Genomic DNA, 14531 nt, shown 5'->3' with positions numbered 1-14531 from the left:
TGGCTGCAGACGCCTGCTCCTTAAGGTGCGTCAAAGTTTGCATGAGCAGACGCATAAGTGGGATGCTTATGCTTAGGATGGCGTCGTCTGCGCTTACCAGCCGTGTGCATTCCTCAAAACACTGAAGGACTCTACAGAGGTCTTTCAGCTTTGACCACTGCACACCTGTCAACTCCATGTCTGCTCTCAAAGTGCCTGGCCGTGTATCCTCCCACAAATGCATTATGGCCTGCCTCTGTACACACACCCGCTCAACCATGTCCAGGGTGGAGTTCCACCTTGTTGCAATGTCGATAATGAGGCGGTGGTTGGGAAGGTGGAGCAATCGCTGCAGCTTCTGCATATGAATGGAGTGTACAGGCGACCGGCAGATGTGCGCGCACAGTCTTCGCACCTTCTGGAGCAGGGCTGTTAACTCCGGATAATTGTTGAGGAAGCACTGCACCACCAGGTTCAAGGTGTGAGCCAAGCAAGGTATGTGGCTGAGTTTTGAAAGGGCTATGGCTGCCACAAAATTACGGCCGTTATCACTAACAACTTTGCCTGCCTCAAGATGTAGACTGCCCAGCCATGACTCAGTTTGTCGCTGAAAGTACTCGGCCAGCACCTCCGCGGTGTGTCTGTCGCCCAAACACATCATCTGCAACACAGCCTGCTGACGCTTTCCACTAGCTGCTCGATAGGGGGACACCTTGTGTGCAACAGTGGCAGCTGCAGATGGAGTGCTCATATGGCTGCGCTCTGTGGACGAGCTTTCGCTTCTGGAGGAGGAGGAGGGTCGAACGCCTACAGCCATCTGTTTCCTATACCGTGGGCTAGGCAGCACTGTCCCACCACCGCTGTCCCCTGTGGACCCTGCATCCACCACATTAACCCAGTGCGCAGTGATGGACACGTAACGGCCCTGGCCATGCCGACTGGACCATGCATCTGTTGTGAGGTGCACCTTTCCACTCACTGACTGCTTGAGTGCATGGACAATGCAGTCTTTTACATGATGGTGGAGGGCTGGGATGGCTTTGCGAGAGAAGAAGTGGCGACTGGGTAGGTCATAGCGTGGTACTGCATATGCCATGAGTTCGCGGAAAGCTGCGCTTTCCACCAACCGATAGGGCATCATCTCTAACGAGATTAGTTTGGCAATGTGGGCGTTCAAACCCAGTGTACACGGATGAGAGACTGAGTACTTTCTTGACCTACCTACTCATAGTCTCTGGGAGGGTGAGCTGGACTTGAGAGATGCATATGGTGGAACTAGCGGTGGACAGGGAGGACTGAGAGAGGGTTGATGATGGTAATGGAGTTGGTGTTCTTTCTGATGGCCTAGATTCAGTATTTCGTTGATATAACAGTGGGATTCCCTGACTGCTTTGGCCTTGCAACGACACCTCAACATTTGCTGCTGTGCTAACCGCTGGGCTTACAGTGGGGGAAACAATGTAGCATTGCTGACTACCTTCTTTGTGATCAGTTGCACATGTGGTACTTGAGGTTTAGTGTTGTGTCCACGCTTGCAAGTGCATGCTGGTTAAATGTCTAAGCATGCAACTGGTATTCAAATTTTTCAGATTTTTCACTCGGCTAAAGGTCTTTGCACACTTCTTACAGATAACCTTGGCCTGATCATGAGGATTTTGTTCAAAAAAGTGCCACACTGCACTCTTCCTACTTTGGAAGACATTTTGCGGCCTAGCACGCTGTGCTATTTTGACCGTCTGGACAAGCTGTCCAGCAACTCTTTTGATTTTTGGAACCTGTCTTTGGAGTGCTCCGGGCCTGCCAGATAACAGCTGTTGCGATGCCGATGTCTGCTGTGGATGCTCCTCCTCCTCATCTGAGATATCGGAAGCAGCACCCTCTTCCCCCCATGGATGCCAATCTGGGTCAACAACTGGGTCATCCATCACCTCCTCTTCAATGTCATGTGCACCTTCCTCTGTGTCACCGTGTATGGTGGTATAGTATGTGGGTAGGGGCACCTGTGTTTCATCAGGGTCAGAATCTGGCTCATTACACTGCGAGGACAATGTAGTGCTCTGACTGAATGTACCAGCAGAATCATCTATCGGTGGCTGTGCATCAGTGCACTCCATGTCAGATTCATCTTGGCCTGGGTAATTCACCATTTCACTTGATAACCCAGGCATGGTATGTGAAAACAGCTCTATGGAGTAATCAGTTGTATAGCCTGCGTCATCCTTCAATCTTGGTTGGGGTAAAGGACACATGGAAAGGTGTGGTTCATGAACATGAGCCTCCAATGACGACTCAGTGCTTTTATTTTTTAGAACTTCAGAAGAGGAGGCGATAGAGCTGGAGGCTGAGTCAGCAATGTAAGCCAAAACTTTTTCCTGATGCTCTGGCTTTAAAAGCGGTTTGCCAACTCCTAGAAAACTAAGCCTTCGAGGCCTTGTGGAGCCAGACGATGATGCAGGCTCAACACCTCCTGCATTCGGTCCTATTTTGCTTTTGCCACTACCATCAGATCCACCACCAACACCATCATTACCAGCTGCCAACCCCCGCCCAATTCCACGGCCTCTTCCACCAGCCTTCCTCATTTTTGGTAAAAATGTACACAAAATCCCACAAACTATATAGTAATGTAAAACAAGGTACAAGGTGTCTATAGGACAGGGGAGACATAGAATTTCTGAACACACTTGTGGACACTGTTGGATTGTGTGAGGCCCAGTTAATATCACACCGCTATGTCACAGGCTCAATGTCGCAGGTGTGAAAAATGTCACGATAGGACAGGGGAGATGTAAAATTTCTGAACACACTTGTGGACACTGTTGGATTGTGTGAGGCCCAGTTAATATCACACCGCTATGTCACAGGCTCAATGTCGCAGGTGTGAAAAATGTCACTATAGGACAGAGGAGATTTAGAATTTCTGAACACACTTGTGGACACTGTTGGATTGTGTGAGGCCCAGATAATATCACACTGCTATGTCACAGGCTCAATGTCGCAGGTGTGAAAAATGTCACTAGAGGACAGGGGAGATGTAGAATTTCTGAACACACTTGTGGACACTGTTGTGTGAGGCCCAGTTAATATCACACCGCTATGTCACAGGCTCAATGTCGCAGGTGTGAAAAATGTCACAATAGGACAGGGGAGATGTAGAATTTCTGAACACACTTGTGGACACTGTTGTGTGAGGCCCAGTTAATATCACACCGCTATGTCACAGGCTCAATGTCGCAGGTGTGAAAAATGTCACTATAGGACAGGGGAGATGTAGAATTTCTGAACACACTTGTGGACACTGTTGGATTGTGTGAGGCCCAGTGAATATCACACCGCTATGTCACAGGCAGAAATTAGCTAGTGTATGACAAACTACAAGGTGTATATAGAATTGGGCAGAATAGGAATCTCCCTAGAGTGTAGGTCTGTAAGAACGGAACATGTCCTCGACTTATTCTTACAGAGTGACACACAGATAGCTTCGCTGTGGCCGTGATAACAGCCGTTACACGGTACTGAGGAGGAGCGTGCACGTACACTGCTGTCCGGTATCCGTAAAATTGTCAAGCTCCGTGTTTTTTAAGTATACGGACTGACACACGCTGTCTCTCTATAGTTTTGAATGTGATCAAACAGCAAATATACTTAACTGTTTGAAAAGCAGACAAAACTAGAAGGTGTAGGTCTATAAGAACGGAACATGTCCTCGACTTATTCTTACAGAGTGACACACAGATAGCTTCGCTGTGGCCGTGATAACAGCCGTTACACGGTACTGAGAGAGAGGCGTGCACGTACACCGCTGTCCGGTGTCCGTAAAATTGTCAAGCTCTGTGTTTTTTAAGTATACGGACTGACACACGCTGTCTCTCTATAGTTTTGAATGTGATCAAACAGCAAATATACTTAACTGTCTGAAAAGCAGACAAAACTAGAAGGTGTAGGTCTGTAAGAACGGAACATGTCCTCGACTTATTCTTACAGAGTGACACACAGATAGCTTCGCTGTGGCCGTGATAACAGCCGTTACACGGTACTGAGAGAGGAGCATGAACCGCTGTATGGTGTGAAAAAATGCACGCTCAGTACCTCACCAGGACAAAAAAAAAAATTTGGATTGCTTTTAAAAAAGCAGTTTGCAGAGCAGTGGGAAAACAGCAATGCAGCTATCAGGAAGCCTTATAAGGCAGCCTAACAACCAACACAGCTGATCCAGCAAAATATAGCCTCCACTTGCACTGCACACACAGTGACTGGTGTGTTGTACAGGCAAAATCGCTAGCAGCAGAAGCAGTTTTTGGTGTCTTCTTCCCTGCCTAAAACTCTCCCTACAGAATCAGCAGCAGTAGCAGCTCTCCCTATTCTGAGATCAGCATGAGTAACATGGCGGTCGGCATGCACGCCCTTTTATACCCCCTGTGACGCCCCCCAAAGCAAGCCAATCACTTGCATGCCCTTCTCAAAGATGGTGGTGACCCCTGCCTATGTCATCACGTTGCCCACAGTGTCCGTTGATCCTGATTGGCTGAAAAAAGGCGGAAAGCAAACTTTTGAAACGCGACTTTGGCGCTAAAGTCGCCGAGCTCGTGGCCGACCTCACCCTAGGGTCGGGTTTCGTTTCATGAAACCCGACTTTACCAAAAGTCAGTGACTTTTGAAATTTTTCGACCCATTTCGCTCAACTCTAGTCATTTCATGTCGGGTTTTGTAATGATTTTACAGAAGCCGGCAATTGATTTAGTGGCTATTAGGCTATGTAGAACTCTATGAACTATACATATATATATATATATATATATATATATATGAGTCTCAATGACATGTGTGTGTATATATACAGTATATATATACAATACAGACCAAAAGTTTGGACACACCTTCTCATTCAAAGAGTTTTCTTTATTTTCATGACTATGAAAATTGTAGATTCACTTTCAAGGCATCAAAACTATGAAATTAACACATGTGGAATTACAGTATATAATTAAAAAAAAGTGTGAAAGAATTGAAAATATGTCTTATATTCTAGGTTCTTCAAAGTAGCCACCTTTTGCTTTGATTACTGATTTGCACACTCTTGGCATTCTCTTGATGAGCTACAAGAGGTAGTCACCGGAAATGGTTTTCACTTCGCGGGTGTGCCCTGTCAGGTTTAATAAGTGGGATTTCTTGCCTTATAAATGGGGTTAGGACCATCAGTTGTGTTGTGCAGAAGTCTGGTGGATACACAGCTGATAGTCCTACTGAATAGACTGTTAGAATTTGTATTATGGCAAGAAAAAAACAGCTAAGTAAAGAAAACAAGTGGCCATCATTACTTTAAGAAAGTCAGTCAGTACGAAAAATTGGTAAAAGTTTGAAAGTGTCCCCAAGTGCAGTGGCAAAAACCATCAAGCGCTACAAAGAAACTGGCTCACATAAGGACCGCTCCAGGAAAGGAAGACCGAGAGTCACCTCTGCTGCGGAGGATAAGTTCATCCGAGTCACCAGCCTCAGAAATCGCAGGTTTACAGCAGCTCAGATTAGAGACCAGGTGTTAGGGTTGCGGATCGCACAAAATATAAAATATGAGGAAGTGCGATCGCAAGCGGGGGTCCATCATGCAGAGGTGGTATGCTGCTGCTAGGTAATGGCGGACAATAACTGGCGGTATAATTAGTACTTTACTTACTAAATGGGAAACTGCTGGGGAAATCAGACATGGAAAAAGACTTAGGCATCTTAGTCAATAAGAAGCTAAATTGGAGTGCCCAGTGTCAGGCAGCTGCCACCAAAGCAAATAGGGTCATGGGATGCATTAGAAGAGGTCTGGGGACACGAGATGAAAACATAATTCTCCCTCTGTACAAATCACTCGTCAGACCACACTTGGAGTATTGTGTGCAATTTTGGACGCCGGTGCTCAAGAAAGACATTACTGAACTTGAAAGGGTTCAAAGGCGGGCTACTAAAATGATAAATGGAGTTGGTTCACTACAATACCCAGAAAGGTTATCAAAATTAGGTCTATTTACTCTAGACAAGAGAAGACTTAGGGAAGACCTAATATATATGTACAAGTATATCAGAGGGCAATACAGAGATCTCTCCAATGAACTGTTTGTACCAAGGACTGTGACAAGAACAAGGGGGTATTCTCTTCGTTTGGAGGAAAGACAATTTCTGCACCAGCAGAGAAGAGGGTTCTTCACGGTAAGAGCAGTGAGGCTCTGGAATTCTCTTCCTGAGGAAGTGGTGATGGCCAACTCACTGAAGGAATTTAAGAAAGGAATCGATGCTTTTCTTGTGAGTAACAGTATAGAAGGTTACGAATAACATAATATTATAGGTAGATGATTGACCCAGCTTAGGGGAAGGAATTTTTTTCCCTATGGAGAAAATTGTTTTCTACTCTGTGGGTTTTTTGCCTTCCCCAGGATCAACAATGCAGAACAGATGCACTAAAGATAGGCTGAACTAGATGGACATAAGGTCTTCCTTCAGCCTTCAAAACTATGTTACTATGTTACACACGGGTTAACTTCACCCGGTTAATAGGAAGCGGACCCTGTTGCTTCACAGGACCGTGATACTGCTGAGTGAGCGCTAGTGTTGTTGTCACAGGACCCTGCCCCAAAGACACGGGGTTAGAGTCCCTCTACACCCACTAGCATTCGGCGCCGCTACTGCGGTGCCTGGACATACACAACTTAAAGATAAAGCACACTAGGTGCAGACAGCGCCGCACTGGTGGACGCCACTTACCAGCCTAAACTTATGGCTGGAAAGCGCAATGTTTGTGTACGGTGCCACACTGGCGGTTGCTGCTTGACGCAGCATAGTAGTGCCTTATGCTGGATGGCACAGTTAGGCGCTAAGTGTGGTGCAGAGGACTGGATGCACCGTGGCACATAGGCAATGCCACCTGTAGGCGCTGACATCTCCAATACCCTATACACACGCACAACCAGAGGGAGGGAGTCTTACTGAGTCTGTCACCACACCAATCTCCACACACACAACTACAAAATATTGTCTATACTAGCGCATGGCCGAGAGGCCATGCAAGCCTTTTATAGCAGCGTCCTTCCGGGACCTTCCTGATGGTCCAATCCAAGCTGCAGAAGGACCTGAGCATGTGACCTTCGATCTCCAATGGGAGATCGTCCCACGGGCATGCTCAGTGGACCGTATGGAGGACTTAGTCCCTGGTGTAGCTCACTGCTGACCAGCATGTGTTGCTATAGCTGGACCAGAGGTGACAGCAGCAACCAAACCCACAGAGCTAGTCTGGGCAGAGCGCCGGGGCCGACGAGTCTTTTGAGCAGCCTCCTGTGCGTCTGAAGAGTAATGGGAGACCGCCGGAAGCAAGGCTCGGGATTCCCGCTGTGTAGCGACAGGAACCCGACGCATAACACCAGGCCAATGCCACACAGAGTTCTAGCAGCAGACACATCTCTACAAAAACTGTTAAGAGGAGACTTTGTGCAGCAGGCCTTCATGGTAAAATAGCTGCTGGGAAACCACTGCTAAAGACAGACAACAAACAGAAGAGACTTGTTTGGGCTAAAGAACAAAAGGAATGGACATTAGACCAGTGGAAATCTGTGCTTTGGTCTGATGAGTCCAAATTTGAGATCTGTGGTTCCGACCACGGTGTCTTTGTGCGACGTAAAAAAAGGTGAATGGATGAACTCTACATGCCTGGTTCCCACCGTGAAGCATGGAGGAGGAGGTGTGATGGTGTGGGGGTGCTTTGCTGGTGACACAGTTGGGGATTTATTCAAAATTGAAGGCATACTGAACCAGCATGGCTACCACAGCATCTTGCAGCGGCATGCTATTCCATCCGGTTTGCGCTTAGTTAGACCATCATTTATTTTTTAACAGGACAACGACCCCAAACACACCTCCAGGCTGTGTAAGGGCTATTTGACTAAGAAGGAGAGTGATGGGTTGCTACGCCAGATGACCTGGCCTCCAAAGTCACCAGACCTGAACCCAATCAAGATGGTTTGGGGTGAGCTGGACCACAGAGTGAAGGCAAAAGGGCCAACAAGTGCTAAGCATCTCTGGGAACTCCTTCAAGACTGTTGGAAGACCATTTCCGATGACTACCTCTTGAAGCTCATCAAGAGAATGCCAAGAGTGTGCAAAGCAGTAATCAAAGCAAAAGGTTGCTACTTTGAATAACTTAGAATATAAGACATATTTTCTGTTGTTTCACACTTTTTTTGTTATTTATATAATTCCACATGTGTTAATTCATAGTTTTGATGCCTTCAAAGTGAATCTACAATTTTCATAGTCATGAAAATAAAGAAAACTCTTTGAATGAGAAGGTGTGTCCAAACTTTTGGTCTGTATTGTATATATATATATATATATATATATATATATATATATATATATATATATACACACACATGTCATTGAGACTCATATATATATATATATATATATACAGTGGGGCAAAAAAGTATTTAGTCAGTCAGCAATAGTGCAAGTTCCACCACTTAAAAAGATGAGAGGCGTCTGTAATTTACATCATAGGTAGACCTCAACTATGGGAGACAAACTGAGAAAAAAAAATCCAGAAAATCACATTGTCTGTTTTTTTTTTCATTTTATTTGCATATTATGGTGGAAAATAAGTATTTGGTCAGAAACAAAATTTCATCTCAATACTTTGTGATATATCCTTTGTTGGCAATGACAGAGGTCAAACATTTTCTGTAAGTCTTCACAAGGTTGCCACACACTGTTGTTGGTATGTTGGCCCATTCCTCCATGCAGATCTCCTCTAGAGCAGTGATGTTTTTGGCTTTTCGCTTGGCAACACGGACTTTCAACTCCCTCCAAAGGTTTTCTATAGGGTTGAGATCTGGAGACTGGCTAGGCCACTCCAGGACCTTGAAATGCTTCTTACGAAGCCACTCCTTCGTTGCCCTGGCGGTGTGCTTTGGATCATTGTCATGTTGAAAGACCCAGCCACGTTTCATATTCAATGCCCTTGCTGATGGAAGGAGGTTTGCACTCAAAATCTCACGATACATGGCCCCATTCATTCTTTCATGTACCCGGATCAGTCGTCCTGGCCCCTTTGCAGAGAAACAGCCCCAAAGCATGATGTTTCCACCACCATGCTTTACAGTAGGTATGGTGTTTGATGGATGCAACTCAGTATTCTTTTTCCTCCAAACACGACAAGTTGTGTATCTACCAAACAGTTCCAGTTTGGTTTCATCAGACCATAGGACATTCTCCCAAAACTCCTCTGGATCATCCAAATGCTCTCTAGCAAACTTCAGACGGGCCCGGACATGTACAGGCTTAAGCAGTGGGACACGTCTGGCACTGCAGGATCTGAGTCCATGGTGGCGTAGTGTGTTACTTATGGTAGGCCTTGTTACATTGGTCCCAGCTCTCTGCAGTTCATTCACTAGGTCCCCCCGCGTGGTTCTGGGATTTTTGCTCACCGGTCTTGTGATCATTCTGACCCCACGGGGTGGGATTTTGCGTGGAGCACCAGATCGAGGGAGATTATCAGTGGTCTTGTATGTCTTCCATTTTCTAATTATTCCTCCCACAGTTGATTTCTTCACTCCAAGCTGGTTGGCTATTGCAGATTCAGTCTTCCCAGCCTGGTGCAGGGCTACAATTTTGTTTCTGGTGTCCTTTGACAGCTCTTTGGTCTTCACCATAGTGGAGTTTGGAGTCAGACTGTTTGAGGGTGTGCACAGGTGTCTTTTTATACTGATAACAAGTTTAAACAGGTGCCATTACTACAGGTAATGAGTGGAGGAAAGAGGAGACTCTTAAAGAAGAAGTTACAGGTCTGTGAGAGCCAGAAATCTTGATTGCTTGTTTCTGACCAAATACTTATTTTCCACCATAATATGCAAATAAAATGAAAAAAAAACAGACAATGTGATTTTCTGGATTTTTTTTTCTCAGTTTGTCTCCCATAGTTGAGGTCTACCTATGATGTAAATTACAGACGCCTCTCATCTTTTTAAGTGGTGGAACTTGCACTATTGCTGACTGACTAAATACTTTTTTGCCCCACTGTATATGTATAGTTCATAGAGTTCTACATAGCCTAATAGCCACTAAATCAATTGCCGGCTTCTGTAAAATCATTACAAAACCCGACATGAAATGACTAGAGTTGAGCGAAATGGGTCGAAAAATTTCAAAAGTCACTGACTTTTGGTAAAGTCGGGTTTCATGAAACGAAACCCGACCCTAGGGTGAGGTCGGCCACGAGCTCGGCGACTTTAGCGCCAAAGTCGCGTTTCAAAAGTTTGCTTTCCGCCTTTTTTCAGCCAATCAGGATCAACGGACACTGTGGGCAACGTGATGACATAGGCAGGGGTCACCACCATCTTTGAGAAGGGCATGCAAGTGATTGGCTTGCTTTGGGGGGCGTCACAGGGGGTATAAAAGGGCGTGCATGCCGACCGCCATGTTACTCATGCTGATCTCAGAATAGGGAGAGCTGCTGCTGCTGCTGATTCTGTAGGGAGAGTGTTAGGCAGGGAAGAAGACACCAAAAACTGCTTCTGCTGCTAGCGATTTTGCCTTATATAATTCCACATGTGTTAATTCATAGTTTTGATGCCTTCAAAGTGAATCTACAATTTTCATAGTCATGAAAATAAAGAAAACTCTTTGAATGAGAAGGTGTGTCCAAACTTTTGGTCTGTACTCTGTGTATATATATATATATATATATATATATATATATATATATATATATATTCTATTTGTCTATATCTATTCTTTCTGTTCTTTATTAAACATGTCAGTGTGATTTTCCTGTATCGCAAAATGAATTGCCGGCTTTTGTTAAAGGACACCGGTGCGTATTTTTCGCAAGTCGCACTTGTGGTCCGTGTGTAATCCAATTTTTTCTCGCACCCATAGACTTGCACTGGCGAGTCTTGGCTGAGAATCGGTGACAATCGCAGCATGCTGCGATTTTCTCAGCCCGTTTAAAACGGGCGAGAAAAATCGGATGATGGGCGTTGCCCCATAGATTAACATTGGGACGAGTGCAATGCGATTTTTATCGCATAGCACTCGTCCGTTTTTCTCGCTAGTGTGACTCCTGCCTATCACTCACTCTCTCATAGTACCCCTCTAGATTCTGCCTCTTTTCACTTTCTGCACCTTATCATTATGTGTGTTGATTCTGTCCTTCTCCATATAAAGAGCAGACTTGTTGTTCCAGCACCATTTTGTCAGTGTAACAGTGCAGAAAGGCCATTTCTGCTGCTACTGCAGAATAAACAGGCGGTTGATAGTCAGTTCAGATACATAGGATCCTGTGTGGCTGTGAAACCGACCTTCCAGCAGGTCAATCGTTTTTGCTCATTGTGTGTGACACCAGGGCACAATTAAGCACTTTTGTGCTGCTAATTTTGTGCTTGAGCCAGGAGTCCACATTAGAGAATCTAGTTTGCTTGTTGTAAAACTGTCTTCCAGAAAGCAAGCAACATTTCAGTATCTAATCAGTTTTTTGTTCATATTTTGCTACATCCAAGAGTCACCATTTAAAAATATAAATTGTTTGTTCTAATACAGTGCCCCAGAAAGCAGGGGGGTATTTCAGTATCTAATCATTTTGTGATGATATTTTTGTTCCCTCCAGGAGTCTAGATTTGAGAATCAAAATTGTTTGTTCTAGTATCGTGCTCCAGAAGGCATGCCATATTTCTACAAAAAAATAATTTGTGTTGGTAATATTTTTGTCAGGCTTGACTCCACATTTGAAAATACAAATTGTTTGTGCTAATAGCATGTTCCTGAAACCAGGCCACATTTCTGGAGAAAAATATTTGGCGCTTTTAATATTATGTCCTAGGCTGAAGTCCACATTAGAAAATGTAAATTCTTTGTGGTAATACTGAGGTCCAGAACTAAGGCCACATTTCTCCTGAAAAATATTTTGTGCTGTTAATATTTTTGGTCATGCATGAGTCCACATTTGACAATACAAACTGTTTGTGCTAATAGCATATTTCTGAAACAAGGCCACATTTACATATATAAATATTTAGTGCTACTAGTTTTTCTCCAGCATAGAGTCCACATTTCTGGATCTAAATTGTTTGGACTAAAAGTGTGCTCCAGAAAGCAGGCTGCATTTCAGTATATAAATCCTTTGTGCTAATACTGTGGTCCAGCCAGCAGGCCACATTTCAGCTTGGAAAGGGCCTGGGACAGGGCTTGGACCAGCATTTCTAGTTAAACATTAATCGGTAGTGGGTGGATAAGTGACAGGTGTAGGCCTTGTGGTATGAGAGCACAGCCAAATTCAGGCAAGACACATGAAGATAGAATAAACTTGGAATCCAAACGTTTTCAAAAATTATGGGCAGAAACCACATAAGTGGCATCAATTTATTGTGTTTATTTATTTTACTCATTTATATAACGCCGTTAATTCCACAGCGCTTTATAGACATTATCAATTTCTCCAGAGTAGAAAGAGTATAATGGGGCTCTGACACCTCTTGCACTACAGGCAACCCACCAGATTTAGACCCAACTTGGAGTCTCCACATTTCATAAAATTGTTTGCAACATCAGCAGCAGTAGCAACAGCAGGCACAGAAACCACAACAAAGGTGTCACAGACTGCAATAACATGAGATCAATGCAGCATACATCATCAACTCCCAGTATGTCCAGTCTGCGACTGAGATGCAAAAGGCATTGGAGATTCATGACTTGTTCAACTTGATGAAAATTAGGCAGTCTACACTTTCAGGGGACAGGCATATGTGATTATGTGTCAGGACACCACCAGCATCACTTAAGACATGTTCTGAGAGAAAGCTGTCTGCCGGGCATGACAAAACCTCCAAGGTGTGACAGGCAAGCTCAGGTCACTATTCCATTTTTGAATACCTAAATGCAAAGGGTCCAAACCCCCACTGATGGCATTGATATTGAGCTCGAGATACTCCTGCACAATCTTCTCCAGTAGTTCATTACGTGTCAGACTTGTACTGTGTTCTGCTGGTGCCCAGACTGGTCTAAACAATGTGTAAAATGACTCACAAAAATTGTTTACTTAAATTTTTAGTTATTTTACTCACTTTTATAGTGCTATTAATTACACGGCACTTCACAGACATTTTTGACACTGTCCCTATTGAGACTCACAGTCTAAATTTCCTATCAGTATATCTTTGTAGTGTAGGAGAAATCCTGAGTACCCGGAGGAAACCCAAGCAAACATTAGGAGAACATAAAAACTCCTTGAAGATGTTGCCCTTGGTGGCTTTTTAGCCTAGAACCCAGTGCTGCAAGGCTGCAGTGCCTCTGCCACTTACACTGCTGCTGCTGTTTTTGCATTGACGACTCGATGTTCCCGTGGTTGGAAGTCTATAACTGCAACAAACACTGTGTGCCTCACTGCTATCTTGTGAAAAATCAATTTTAAGATTGTCAACAAGCGTGTTTTGATACTCCAGCGTGCCTGCGTCCCTTTCGAGGGGGTGAAGCATCTGACAAAATTTCCTCTTATATCGTGGATATAACAAAGTGGCAACCCAGTAATCAGCACTATTTCTAATCCAAACAATACCGCCAACAATCATGTTGCAGATCGTGCAGCAAGAAGGTGCTCATGTGTCGGCGACTTCCATGAGGTCCAAGTGTATGTGTGGCACCCCATAGTCTGGTTACCACGGTGACATTGCCTCCCTCTAAGGGGTAATATCATGCCTGGAGGCAGGGGGAGTCCCCATGCCAGGTAACACAGTGTACATGTCAATTCCTGCTCCAGGCCAGAAAGGGGAGCTCCCTTATAAATTCTGGCCAGCAGATGGGGTTAGCGAGTCATAAACAAGTCACCTGAGAGAGTAAACAGGGGAGTTGTCATGGAAACAGGCGCCAGCTGGAGCTCGTGGCAGGACAGTGAGAGAGGAGAGTTGGCAGTTGGTCTGTGGAGAGGGAAGGGACAGGAGCAGAGACAAGAACTCAGGAGAATAAAAACTGCTTATAGCTGACCCCAGAGCGGAGCACTGACAAAAAGGGATGCCAGAGTCCTTGGCTTGGCCGATGTTATACGCCCTGACAGCTGAATCTGGAGGGAAGGGGACTGCAAGCTCCCTGGCCACACCGAACACCTGAAGGCACGGCAGCAGACCAAGAGCCCAGGGCTGATAGTGAATAGGAAAGTGCCCATGATATAGGCTCACACTGTCTGCCATACAGGTTAGAAATCATCATGCAGGAGAGGGCCGCAGCTTAGCTACAAGCAGCAGGGACCCTAAAAGAGAGCACAGAAGGAAGGTCCCAAACACCACCTGGCAGGGTGAATCCCCTGAATGCCTCCAGGCAAGCCGGACTCAATCCGTCATCTGTAATTGGTACCGTAGATTGCATCTACTTTCAAGTAAAAGGTAAAGAAAACTGCACCTCTCTGTGTCCTTCACTTATTCTCTGCACCCCAATGTTCACCACCATCTGAACAATCAAATATATTTGCCCTGGGGCCCTGTTCTATCCCTGGGGAGCTGAACCATCTTTACTGCATCACCATCAGCCCCAGTGGA

The sequence above is a fragment of the Dendrobates tinctorius genome, unplaced genomic scaffold (assembly GCF_039654945.1).
Source record: "Dendrobates tinctorius isolate UK_male_01 unplaced genomic scaffold, ASM3965494v1 ptg000097l, whole genome shotgun sequence".
NCBI classification, from domain to species: Eukaryota; Metazoa; Chordata; class Amphibia; order Anura; family Dendrobatidae; genus Dendrobates; species Dendrobates tinctorius.
Note: the sequence above shows the minus strand (reverse complement) of the source record.